This window comes from Panthera tigris, chromosome C1 (genome assembly GCF_018350195.1).
Source record: "Panthera tigris isolate Pti1 chromosome C1, P.tigris_Pti1_mat1.1, whole genome shotgun sequence".
In the NCBI taxonomy this organism is placed as follows: Eukaryota; Metazoa; Chordata; class Mammalia; order Carnivora; family Felidae; genus Panthera; species Panthera tigris.
The window spans coordinates 147,806,332-147,820,673 of NC_056667.1; the positions used below are offsets into that span (position 1 = coordinate 147,806,332).

General features: G+C 36.8%; 1 protein-coding gene and 1 pseudogene across 2 annotated transcripts in view; one reads left to right on the forward strand and one right to left on the reverse strand.

The window, feature by feature from the left end:
* The window catches only part of BAZ2B (bromodomain adjacent to zinc finger domain 2B), a 433,092-nt gene that overhangs the window by 257,741 nt on the left and 161,009 nt on the right, over window positions 1-14,342 (reverse strand). Inside the window, exon 1 of one of the 2 annotated variants that reach the window (XM_042994503.1) lies at window positions 6,691-6,878. The exons of the other annotated variant lie outside the window; for it this stretch is intronic. The gene's annotated coding sequence lies outside the window, so the exon portion shown is untranslated. Of the gene's footprint in view, window positions 1-6,690; window positions 6,879-14,342 lie in introns of those variants that run through there. 2 annotated transcript variants of the gene reach the window in all.
* On the forward strand, window positions 6,349-7,050 carry LOC102951931 (annotated as a pseudogene).

Below are 14,342 nucleotides of genomic sequence, written 5' to 3' on the forward strand. Positions count from 1 at the left end.
TAGCAATGTTTATTAATATTATTAATGCTGAAAACAGGTTTTTGTGCATCACTGAATTCAGTCCTCACTGACTAACATTTAATGGGTCAAAAAGAATGAGTTTTCTGTTGACTCAGCCAGTGCAGTGATTGACAAACATAATTCAATAATACCAGAAAGAATAAAATGTCAACTTCTGTGTCTGATACTTACAAGATTCTATCAATGCTTTATTTTTATTCTATCCTTTTAAAACTATTTTCTCTTACTTCTGATTTACTTCCTTGCTGCTGTTTTTGTTGTTGTTGTTTTGGGGTTGTTTTTTGTTTGTTTTGTTTTGTTTTTTTGCAAGAGAGAGAGAGCACTCATGTGCACACATAAGCAAGGGAGAGGGAGACAGAGATGGAGACAGAGAATTTTAAGCAGGCTACATGCCCAGCACAGAGCCAGACTCGAGGCTCTATCTTATGATGGTGAGATCATGACCTGAGCTGAAATCAGGAGTTGGATGCTCAACCAACTGAGCCACCCACGTGCCCCTGCTTCATTGTTTTAATTTTTCAGTAGACTTTTTTTTTATCTTTCATATTTTTTAATCTTAATTTTCCTTTCAATTGTCATTTTTATCTTATTTATTATTATTATATGAGTCTCAGTTTACACCAATAAGAAGAAAGCATTATATATGGATAACACAGATTATGAACATACGAATTGGAATCCTTTTTTTCCATCCATTTCTATAGTAAGTCTCTACAAAATCTGAGATTTAGTATATCAGAAGTTATACATTCAGACAAAAACTCACTTCTACAATATTACTATACTTGTGCAGATATCATATTTAGACTGCTGAAACAATGTTGCTTTCTCACATTATTTACCATCATTGATTTTTGCCTTATATAACTATTAATAATTCTATAAACAATACAATATATATTACAAGAAGTTAAATTAGAATTTATATTTATGGAAGGGCTTGATGTCCTTTGCTTATTACAGAAATGATGCAGGTAGGAAAGAATCTTCTGACAGAAATCCAACACTGTGTCCTATGATTGCTTTAGAGTATACTAGCTCAAATCTGGCCTATCTTTATGAAATTTTATAATTTATAAAGATAATTTATATATTTTTTCATATTTCTTAACGTATCAATGCATTAAGCTATCTTACACTATAAGATATATACTTGTAACATAACCATAAATCACAGAGAAAGTATCATCACAGAAAGGAAAATTGAAGTTTATAGACAGATTAAATGATTTACCAAAATTACATAGACAGCAAAGTAGCAGACTAGAGGATGTAAACACTAACATGTCCCTAGCCTAAAGAATGAGAAGAACTTCTCTTGGTCATGTCACAGGAGCAAGTGAAAAGAAATACAAAAGGTGGCTATGCAGAACCAAAAGCAGCACTGTGTGAATTGATCTAAATCATCAAGATTATCTCTATAATATCTGCTAGACACTTCATAGAACCATAAATACCTCAGCACTTTATTTTGTCTGCTCTGCAATGAGCAAATATGTCCTACTTCCAAAATTTCTTCTATACCAGAACCACTGAATCAGACAGTGATTTTATTTTATTTATTTTTTTATTTTTTACACACACGGCAGATTTATTTTTAATAAAATGTGGCAAAAACCAGCTTTCTTGCCCGAGCAATTTATCTATAGAAGATAGTGTGTATATTTTACATTTATAAACCAGCAACCAAAATTGCTGAATATCCCCAGTAGATCTTATTGTTCAGTGGTTTGATGATTCTTTCTTTGTCTTGCCCACACCCATTGTCAGTGGTTGTACCAGATTTTTTCTAGGAGCATGCTGTCTACTCAGGCCTATGTCAGTGTACATTTAGCCTTCAGACAGTGATTTTAAAAGCTTTTTGTTTTGAACTGATGGTTACCAGAGAGGAAGCAAGTAGGGGGAATGGGTGAACTAGGTGATGAGGATTAAGGAGTGCACTTGTTGTGATGAGCACTAGGTGATATAGGCAATCGTGAATCACTATACTTTACATCTGAAACTAATATAACACTGTATGTTAACTATACTGGAATTAAAATTTTAAAAAGATAAAAAAAATTAAAAAAATATATAAGCTTTTTGTTTGGGACAGGTATAAAAAAGAACCAACAGGAGAGCAAATAGTATATAATGTTATAATGTACATCAGTTCTGATTTTTTCAAGATAATCCCTTCACTGAGAAGTTTTTTTTAGCCTGAATCATTGTAATTATAATCCAGAACCAATAAAATAAAGGATCAAATGTGTTAGAAACAAGGACTGAAGACTGAAGGGAGCCATGGAAAAGACTGGTTCACTACACGGGGATATTCTTACCCTTGCAAAAACTTTGATCAAAAGCATTGTTGCAAAAGCACAGCTAGAAGAGAATGAACATAGACACTCCTCAAAATTAACCTCTGACTCAGATTCCAAAGAGTGGTCAAGGCTTGCTCTGATTTTGGTATGTGGTTGGAGGGAGACTATTTCAAACTGGTAATATATAAGGAGAAACACTACAGGTTAAGATAAACACCAATCTTCTTAGGGCTTTTTCACAGCTATACAATAATAGGAATGCAGGCTGCAATTGGTGTGGGGGGGTGGTAAGGAGTTGGGAGTATATAAGGATACACAGTCTTATCAGATAAAATGTTCTTAAGCAGTGAGGCAAATATTCAAAGCTATCTTTCATCATGTAGGCAATCTAAAGTTGGAGTAAAGTGGCTCCAGGCTAGCTCAGTCTGAGAAGCATGAGAGTCTTGATCTTAGGGTTGTGAGTTCAAGTCCCATGATGGATGTAGAGATTACTTAAAAATAAAATCTTTAGGAAAACCTGGGTGGCTCAATTAAGTGTTGACTCTTGACTTTGGGTACTGATCTCATGGTTCATGGATTGAATCCTGCGTCAAGCTCTGGGCTGAAGGTGTGGAGACTGCTTGGGATTGATTCTCTCTCTCTCTCTCTCTCTCTCTCTCTCTCTCTCTCTCTCTCTCTCCCTCTCCATCTCTCTCTCTCTCCCTCTCCCCCACTCATGCTCTAAACAAACAGGGAGTTAAGATGGTGGAGAAGTAGGGAGATTAGGATTTTCCTCATACCTGAAACACAGCTGTATTGAGGTCAGATCACTTGTTGCAACACCCAGGAAATCAATCTGCGGAGTGGCACTAGGATCTCCGTAGTTGGAGGGAGACAGCTTGGTGGGATTGAGGTGCGTGTATGTGAATGGGGGGGAGATAAAACAGCGTCTGACTTCCACTCAAGTCACAATCTCATGGTTCATGCATTCAACCCCTGTCGGGCTCTGTGCTGACAGCTCAGAGCCTGGAGCCTGCTTCGGATTCTGTATCTCCCTCTCTCTATGCCCCTCTCCTGCTCATGCTCTGTCTCTCTCTCTCAAAAATAAATAAACGTTAAAAAATTTTTAAAAAGGAAGAGCTAAAAAAAATCTGTAAGCTGAAAACAATAGAAAGCTTATTTAAAAAATTAAAGAAGACACAAAGAAATGGAAAAACATTCCACGTTCATGGATTGGAAGAACAAATATTGTTAAAATGTCAATACTACCCAAAGCAATCTGCATATTCAATGCAATCCCTATCAAAATAACACCAGCATTCTTCACAGAGCTAGAACAATCCTAAAATTTGTATGGAACCACAAAAGACCTGTATAGCCAAAGAAATGTTGAAAAAGAAAACCAAAGCTGGAGGCATCACAATCCCAGAATTTAACCTGTATTAAAAGCTGTAATCATCAAAACAGTATGGTACTGGCACAAAAAAAAAAGATGCATAGATCAATGAAACAGAATAGAGAACCCAGAAATGGACCCACAAATACATGGCTAACTAATCTTCAACAAAGCAGGAAAGAATATCCAATGGAAAAATGAGAGTCTCTTTAGCAAATGGTTCTGGGAGAACTGGACAGCAACATGTAGAAAAATGAAACTGGACCACTCTCTTATACCATACACAGAAATAAATTCAAAAATGGATGAAAGACCTAAATGTGAGACAGGAAACCATCAAAATCCTACAGGAGAATACAAGCAGCAACCTCTTTGACCTTCGCCACAGCAACTTCTTACTTGACATGTCTCCAAAGACAAGGGAAGTAAAAGCAAAAATGAACTATTGAGACCTCATCCAGATAAAAAGCTTCTGCACAGCGAAGGAAACAATCAGCAAAACTAAAAGGCAACTGACAGAATGGGAGAACATATTTACAAATGACATGTCAGATAAAGAGTTAGTATCCACAATCTATAAAGAACTTAACCAAACTCCACACCCAAAAAAAACAAATAATTCATAGAAGAAATGGGCAGAAGACATGAATAGACACTTTTCCATAATAGACACCCAGATGCCAAATAGATACATGAAAAGATGCTCAATATTGCTCACCATCAGGGAAATACAAATTAAAATCACAATGAGATACTTCACACTGCTCAGAATAGCTAAAATTAACAACTTGCAGATCAACAGATGCTGGTGAGGATGTGGAGAAAAGGAAACCCTATGGCACTCTTGGTGGGAATGCAAACTGGCGTAGGCACCCTGGAAAACAGTATGGAGGTTCCTCAAAAAATTAAAAGTAGAGCTACCCTATGACCCAGCAATTGCACTACTAGGAATTTATCCTAAGGATACAAAAATGCTGGTTCCAAGGGGCACATGCACCCTAGTGGTTATAGCAGTGCTATCAACAATAGCCAAATTATGGAGAGAGCCCAAATGCCCATCAACTGATGAATCAATTGAGAAGATGTGGTGTGTGTGTGTGTGTGTGTGTGTGTGTGTGTGTGTGTATACATATATATGCAATGGAATACTACCCAGCGATGGAAAAAGAATTAAGTCTTGCCATTTGCACAATGGAATTGGAGGAATAATTAGTGAAATAAGTCAGCCAGAGAAAGACAGATATCACATGATTTCACTTACGTGTGGAATTTGAGAAACTGAACAGATGAACATAGGGGAAGGGAAGGAAAAATAAGATAAATACAGAGAGGGAAGCAAAAGAGAAGAGACTCTTAAATACAGAGAACAAACTGAGAGTTGATGGGGGGCGGGGGGTTTAATGGGTGATGGGCATTAAGGAGGGCACTTCTGGGGATGAGCACTAGGTGTATATGTAAGTGATGACTCACTAGGTTCCACTTTGGAAGCCAAGACTACACTGTATGTTAACTAACTTGAGAATTAAAAAAAAAAAAAAAAGGCACCTGTGGCTCAGTTGGTTAAGCATCTGACTTCGGCTCAGGTCTTGATATCACAGTTCATGGGTTCGAGTCCTGCATCAGGCTTTGCACTGACAGTGTGGAACCTACTTGGGATTCTCTCTCTCCCCATCTCTCTCTGCCCCCTCCCACTCATGCTTTCTCTCTCTCTCAAAATAAATAAATAAATTTATTTAAAAAAACAACAAAGTTCCTTAAAACAAAAATAATATATATGAAAAAATAAACATTTTTTTAAAAAAATTAAAATAAAATATTTTTTAAAAAGAAAATAAAATGGGAGTAAAAACAGAATTGGGACCTGGGCAGGCAGTTTTACCAAAGGTAGGAGTCTACATATGAATGCAATGGTCACAAAGAAAACAAAATAACAATCAACAAAAACAAAGACCAGTTCCCTCCCTAACTTCTCAGGCTTTTGAATGATGAACTAAATGACTGAATAAATCTATAGTATTAAAGCCTTCAGGATACAAGACAGTATACAGATAAATAGAGAAGGAAGTCAAGAAGAATCTACCTATATATTGTTAAGCAAATAGTAATTCTTTATAAATCTGCCCTTATATGAAGACGACTCATCTAGACGAAAACCCCAGGCAAAAATTTTGTCATTAAAAGGTATGAAATAAACACAGTAGGTAAAAGATTAATGAAGAAGACACACCAGGAAACAAGAATGAAAGACTGCTTTCTACACCCAGGAAAATTTCTCTCTGTAAAGTAAGTTATAAAATGAAATAAAAATAGAATGAATCAAAATTTGTGAATTTAGTTCAACTCTAGTCAAAACTCACAGGATTATTTTCTGTCACTTGACAAAAATGGTCAAAACATACCTGAGAAAAGCAACTAACATAAGAATTCTGAAATAAGTGAGCAAAGATGAGAGGTCTGTCCTAAGAAATATCGAAACTTAGGGCGCCTGGGTGGCTCAGTTGGTTAAGCGTCCAACTCTTGGTTTTGGCTCAGGTCATGATCTCACATTTGGTGGGTTCAAGCCCCCTGGTGGGCTCTGTGCTGACAGTGCAGACCCTGCTTGGAATTCTCTCTCTCTGTCCCTTGTGCACTCTCTAGCTCTCTCTCAAAATAAGTTAATAATCTTAAAAAAAAAAAATAAATACGAAAACTTATACAGCTAACAATTAAAATTAAGGTATTGAAGAAGAAATAAGAATATGAAAGAAACCCTTCTGCCTCCGTGAGCAGTGCCATGGCAATTGGCAAGAAAAAGCACCTTACAAAAGGCAGCAAAAAGGGAGCCAAGAAAAAAGTGGTTGATCCATCTTCTAAGAAAGATTGGTATGATGTGAAAGCACCAGCTATGTTCAATAAAGTAACATTGAAAAAACACTAATTACAAAAGCTCAAGGAACCAAAATTGCATCTGATGGCCCTGAGTGTCATGTTTATGAATTAAGCCTTGCTTACCTGCAGAATGATGAAGGTACATTTAGAACTGAGGATGTTCAGGGCAAAAACTGCCTAATTTCCATGGCATGGATCTTACCTATAAAAAAATGTGTTCCATGGTCAAAAAATGGCATTACATGACTGAAGGTCATGTTTTGATGTCAATACTCCCAAAAGTTATTTTGTCTGTTTTGTGTTGGTTTTACTAAAAAATGCAACAATCAGATTCAGAAGACTTTTTATGCTCAGCACCAACAAATTTGGAAAAAGATGATGGAAATCATGACCTAAGAGGTGCAGACAGGTGAACTGAAAGAAATGGTCAATAACTCTATTCCAGACAGCATTGGTGTTAGGATGTCCTTGGAACCACAGTAGAGGGGACGGCCATCTTGCCAGCTCAACCCAATGAAAAGCCCCTAGTAGTTGCCAGAACGAATTGGAGGTCAACCAATCACCGAGCGACAGCACGACCTGATGGGGAAAAAGGCCCACCTGGACCTAAACCCTGAACCGCTGCAGCTTAAAAACCCCACCCCACCACACCTGGGGGCGACTTCCCTGACTCTTCTCTCTCTCCCTGAGTCACAAAACCTCGCCCAAGACCTTAGTTCCCAAATAAAGCCTTTGACTGCTAAAATTTTTTAGCCTCTGACTCCTATCTTTACCCTGCCTTACGCCTGACCCTAACAATTGGAAAAGACATAGAAAAGGCTTGCCAGGAGCACCATGGTGGCTCAGTCAGTTGAGCATCTGATTCTAGGTTTTGACTCAGGTCATAATCACGCAGTTTGTGGGATCGAGCCCCGTGTCCAGCTCTGCACTGACAGCACAGAACCTGCTTGGGATTCTCTCTCTCTCTGCCCCTCCCCACTCACAATCCGGCTCACTCTCTCTCTCAAAATAAATAAACATTAAAAAAAAAAGGAAAGAAAAGGCTTGTCAGTCTATTTATCTGCTCCATGATGTCCTTGTTAGAGAAGTAAAAATGCTAAAGAAGCCTAAGTTTGAATTGGGAAAGCTTATGGCACTTCATTGTGAAGGTAGTACCTCTGGAAAAGCTACTGTTTATAAGACTGGTGCTACACTTGACCATGTTGATAAACATGAGCTATCACTCCAAGAATTCAAAATTTAGACATTTAATGGTGAGAAATAAGAAATCTTATTTGCGATGTTTAAAAACAGAAGAATATGAAAGACATAATTCAAAGAATGCAAAATGAGTCCTAATGAGTTTAATATATATTTTTTTATTTATTTAATTTTAGAGAGAGTGCGTGTGTGTGCACATGCAGGCAATCAGGGGAGGGGCAGAGGGAGAGACAGAATCCCAGGCAGGCTCCACCCTCAGCATGGAGCCCAATGTGGGGCTCGATCCCATGACCCTGGGATCATGATCCCAGCCAAAATCAAGAATCGGACACTCAACCAACTGAGCAACCCAGGCACCCCAAATATATGTATATATATTATATATATTTTACGTTTGTTTATTTATTTCTTTATGAGAAAGCGAGCAAGTGTGCAAGGAGCAGAGAGAGAGGGAGACAGAGAATCCCAAGCACTTTCTGTACTGTCAGCACACAGCCCAATATGGGGCTTCAACTCACGAACCATGAGATCATAACCTGGCTCAAAATCAAGAGTCAGACATTCAACCAACTGAGCCACCCCAGTGCTATGCCCTTAATATGTATTTTTAAAGTGATATTTCAAATTAGTGAAAAAAGGAACAAGCATTCAATAAATAATATTGGGATAATGGGCTAAAAATCTGGGAGAAAAATTAAATGATCTATAACTCACAATTCTAGATTTCCAAATCAGACCAAAAAAGGCATTTTAAAATATCAGCAGGAATATTTTTATCACCTTAGCACAGAGAATGGCCTCCTTCTAGAGGTGGCATCTGTGTCAAACACTGCTCATTATCCCTCAGTGTCCATTCTCTTATTTCTAGCTGGAGGATAGAATCACACAAAAACCCAGATTTCACTGGGAACCTCCCCCTCAGCTAGCAGTTTCATTCCCCAATGCTCTCTTGCAATGTTGTGACAAAGTTATAAACAAGCACATATGAACAAAGTCATATGTGCAACTTCCCAGTTATATTCTTTAAACAGGTCTACCTTCCACTTCTTTCTCCCTTCCTGATGCTGGAAGAAAGTGACAACTAATACCATCCCCTTGGATTCACAGATGGAATTCACATAGTAGGAGTGTCAAAGCCATTCTTGGACCACTCCCTATTAAACGGTTACATGGAAGAGAAATAAAGTTTTATCTCATTTAAGCCACTGCAGCTTTGGTCTCTTTGTTCTAGCAGGTTGGCCTGTATTCTAATACCAAAGCTATAAACCATACAGGAAAAGAAAGAGATCGTAGCACTTAAAAAATAAAATTTTTTCACATGGAAAATGTATATAGTTAAATGTATACAAAATTATTCACACAAGGTTAAAAAGTAAAGAACAAATTGTTAAAAATATATTTTCAACATATGTGGTAAAAGTTTCATTCCTATGAATAAATAAAAAAAGGACACGCACCCAAAAGAAAAGTAGACAAAATATATGTGTGGACAATTCCAGAGAAAATACATACCAAAAAAACAGCCCTATTATTTACCTCTAATACTTTACCTAATAAATACAAATCTAAGTAAGATACAACTTTTTCCTTATTAGATTGGTAAGGATTAAAAGTATCAGGAAAAGGGAACTCTCATACAAATTAGTGCAAGTTTTGTACAGGAATAATCTACCAAAATTGATAAAATTTAATGTACATACTCTTTGATCCAATAACTATTTTCTAAGAAAATGGTCACACACACACACACACACACATATATTTCTCAACAATTTCTGTAATAGTAAAAAACTAGAAGCTTCCATTTCCTGAAATAAGAGGTTGGTTAAACAAATTAGAGTATATCCACAAAACAGAATATTCTGCTGCCATTAAAATGATATAGTTTGATATGTTATGATACAGAAATATTCATGACATATAGTTGAATGAAAAACAGGTTCCCAAAATAAAATGCTCAGTAGGATATTTGTATATACTGGTACAGGAATAAGTGTAATAATTTACACCAACACATTTAGTAATTATCTCTGGATGGTGAGATTTCTGTATTACCTGAACTTTTTTTTTTAAAGAAAGAACATAAGAGACTCCTAAATATAGAAGGAAAAAAGCCATTTTCACTTATAAACAAAAATACAGAAGTAATGACATATCAATATGTCAATTTCTACAGAGAAATCATCCATGAGAATTGAAAAATTCCCACAAAGAATTTAGCAATGAACAATTGTTAGTGATCTTCCTCAAGAACAGTTTCACTGGAGTGATGGGAGTAAAAGACATACTGTAATAGAGTGGGTTAGCAACAATTAATTTCAAGTTTTCCTGCATCTCTATCCCTAAACCCTTCCAAACTCTAGGAACTACTATTACAACCTTCAACAGGATTTCAAGATTCCTCAGGACTATTATCACGGACCACAGTCTAAGTCTACACATCCATCTACGCATCCATTTACTCCAGTCAAAATTAACCACTCCTTTCTCTGGCATCCTGCAATACTTAGCATATCTATTTATGGATATTTATGGTTATTATTTATGTGTCTATATAAATAGTGTATTGTTTATATTTCTATAGCGTCCATCATGTTATATGGTCTTTGCTATCAAGCATAGAGTCATTCATGTCTGTTTCTTACGAGTCTTTTTTTTTCCAAAGTTTATTTAAGAGAGAGAGAGAGCACACATGTGTGCACGCAGGGGAGGGGTAGAGAGAGAGGGAAAGAATCCCAAGCAGGCTTTGCACTGACAAAAGCTCAAACTCATGAACTGCAAGATCATGACCTGAGCCGAGATCAAGAGTCAGACACTTAACCAAGGAGCCACCCAGGTGCCCCTGTTTCTCAAGACTCATAAGCATAGTATCTTTCATAGAGCCTAGGAACCAGCTAACTACCTACAACTCTGAATTTAGTGACAAAGTGATTTAGAGTCACTAAATCAGTGATTCTAAATCACTGATAAGTCAGAACCACTTCTAAAACAAAAAGAACAAGTTCAGAAAGTGAATTCAAAAGAACTAAGCAAAGAATGACTACGTTTTCTATTGGCTATTAGTTTCTACTTCAAGACTATCTGCACACAGGTAGTCAACTTCCATGATTGGCTGTCAGCATTTCAGTCTTTTGTGTATTCCTAAGAATTCAATTAATAGTATGCATGCGTGATTTGGCAATGAAGTTAAAAAACTAACAATGAGTGAATGATCACTGGAATATGGGTTAGTTATCTATCTATTCTTAAAACTTGAGACTAAGCAAACTACCAAAACCCCTGATATTGACTTCATGGTGTTTTACATAGACTATCGTTGTATAAAGCTCCTGAACCACCAGCACTGATCTTCATGAGAAAGTTCTGAACGGTTATATTATATTTCCAGAAATTATAAACTGCCTTCCTTCTTGAAGCCTGCCTAAACCAATTTATGAGAAATTTCGTTCAGCTACAAAGCTATATAATCATTGCCAAATTAATCTTAACAAATTTACACATTTCTGCCATTTTGTCATTTCTATCCTATACTGTTACATGAGACCTTTGAACTAAATAGCATCTTAGTTCAGATTCTAAAAATCTACATGTTTATAATTTGATGCAATACTATTTAAGTTTTCACCTGCATTTATTAATTCAGCAAAGAATTCCAGAAGGACACTGGACTCAGGAAGAACACCTATGTTCTTGTTCAGTATACGAGTACCTATCAGCTATGAAATAAAAGGAGTGATCACAATAAAACCTAAAGAAAATGTGGTAGAAAACAAATTTAAATTATTCAAGAGGAGAGAGAATAAAATAAAAATGGAAACAAAAAAAACCATAAATTTAATTCAGGGGCACCTGCATGGCTGGGTCGGTTGAGCATCTGACTCTTGATTTTGGCCCAGGTTATGATCCGGGAGTCATGGGATTGAGCCTAGCATCAGACTCCACGCTGAGCATGGAACCTGTTTAAGAATCTCTCTCCCTCTGCCCCTCTTCCCTTTTCCCCTCACCTTTCTCTCAAAAATAAAAAACTCAATTCAATAGGCATTTTACCAAGTGCTTTTCATATTCTAGGCATGAAGTTATGTGTTAAGAATATAAAGGTAAACAGGGGTCCCTGGGTGGCTCAGTTGGTTGAATGTCCAACTCTTGATTCTGGCTCAAGTCATAATCCCAGGATTGTGGGAGCGAGCCTGTGTCCAGCTCTATGCTGAGTGTGGAGCCTGCCTAAGATTCTCTCTCTCTCTCTCTCTCTCTCTCTCTCTCTGCCCCTCTCCCCCACTCATGTTCTAAAATTAAAAAAAAAATAATATAAAGGTACATATGGGGCACCTGGGTGGCTCAGTTGGTCGTGTCCAACTCTTGGTTTCAGCTCAGGTCATGATTTCACAAATGGTAGGATCAAGCTCCTTGTCAGTGCAGAGCCTGCTTGGGATTCATTCTCTCTCTCTCTCTCTCTCTCTCTCTCTCTCTCTCTCTCTCTGCTCCTCCCCAACTTGTGGTGTTTCTGTCACTCTCAAAATAAATCAAAACTTTAAAAAAGAATACAAATAGATTGAAGTATTAATTAACTTGGTAATGCTTAATAAGTCTTTAGCCAAAAAGAAGCAAGGACCCAAAAGCCCCAAATGAGATAAGTAAAATTGCTGTTTAGAGTTGAACCACAGCATTTGCCACTAATTAACTTACAAATCTATGTCTAAGGTTCCTAATCTGTATAATGAGGAATGCAGACTCAAGATCCTTCACTTCTAAAATTCTAAGACTTAAAACCACGTTAACAGAATAGAAATTGGGACAGTAGATCCAAATCTACAAAAAGTATAAAAAGATGATTATGAAACCCTTATAGTGAACCAGTATGTACTTAAGGTATCAAAATTTCAAAAGAAAAAAATATTATAATATGGATATGTAATATGTATTTTAGATACAAAAGCTTCAAAAATACATCCAGATCTAGGAAAATAATCTCTACATCTTCCTTCATTCATAGGAATTGTTTTTAGACCATATAAAGTTAGGAGGACACTAAGCTAAATCTACAAATGGCAGCCTAAAATGCTAGGACCAAAACTTACAAACATTAGTAAAATATTTTTCCTTTAAGATCTAGAAGCTTACTAAATTCCTGAAAAACAAATAGCTTCAAATTATTACCAATTCATAAATTAAATTATAATCATGAAATATATTCAGAATCTCAAGTAAATCTGGCTGACCTGAGAGTACAGAAAATATGGATTTGAATCCTGCATTTACCATACACTAGCTCTGTCATCTTGGGCAAGTTATTTAACCACATCTCAGTTTCCTGAAGTGTGAAACAGAACAGATATAGAACCTACCTCAAAGAATTCTTGTGAGGATGAAATAAATATATGCCAAGTCCTAATAGTATAATACAAATATAAGTAAAAGATGCTAACAGATAATATACAGAAAAAATAAAGCAGCCATTTTAAGGGGCACCTGGCTGGCTCAGTCAGTAGAGCAGGGGACACTTGATCTCTGAGTTGTGAGTTCAAGCCCCACATTGGATGTAGAGTTCACTTATAAAAAAAAAAAAGTGTCCATTACATGCAAATATATTAAATCTGACTAATAATCAAAGACATACAAATTTGAACAATCTTGAGTCATCATTATGGACCAACCAGATCATCAAAGGGTAAAAAAAAAAAAAAAGCTTTTAGTTTGGTTTTTAATTTTTTTAATGTTTATTTATTTTTGAGAGAGAGACAGAGCATGAGTTGGGGAGGGGCAGAAAGAGAGAGAGACACAGAATATGAAGCAGGCTCCAGGCTCTGAGCTGTCAGCACAGAGCCCAATGCGGAACTTGAACCCACAAACCCATGAGATCATGACCTGAGCCAAAGTCAGACACTTTAACTGACTAAGCCACCCAGACACCCCCACAAAAAGTATTTTGTTTTGTGTTTTTTTGAAGGTGTAGCAGCAAGTATGCTCTCATACAATTTTAGAGAGAGTATAAGTTGTTACCATTGTTTGGAAAGTAGTTTGGTAACAATAACCAAAATTCTGATCCAGCCATTTCTCTTTTAGGAATTACACTATAAAAATAACCACAAGAGCATAAAGCCAATTCTACAAAATGTTCAAGAGGGAACTCCTCATAATTTGGAAAACTTTGAAGCCATTCAAAATATCTATTAATGAAGACACTTCTCTAAAGAAGACATCCAGATGCCCAACAGGCACATGAAAGGATGCTCAACGTCATCCTCATCAGGGAAATACAAATCAAAGCCACACTGAGATATCACCTCATTCCAGTCAGAGTGGCTAAAATAAACAAATCAGGAGACTATAGATGCTGGAGAGGATGTGGAGAAATGGGAACCCTCTTGCACTGTTGGTGGGAATGCAAACTGGTGCAGCCGCTCTAGAAAACAGTATGGAGGTTCCTCAAAAAAATAAAAATAGATCTACCCTATGACCCAGCAATAGCACTGCTAGGAATTTATCCAAGGGATACAGGAGTACTGATGCACAGGGGCACATGTACCCCAATGTTTATAGCAGCACTTTCAACAATAGCCAAATTATGGAAAGAGCCT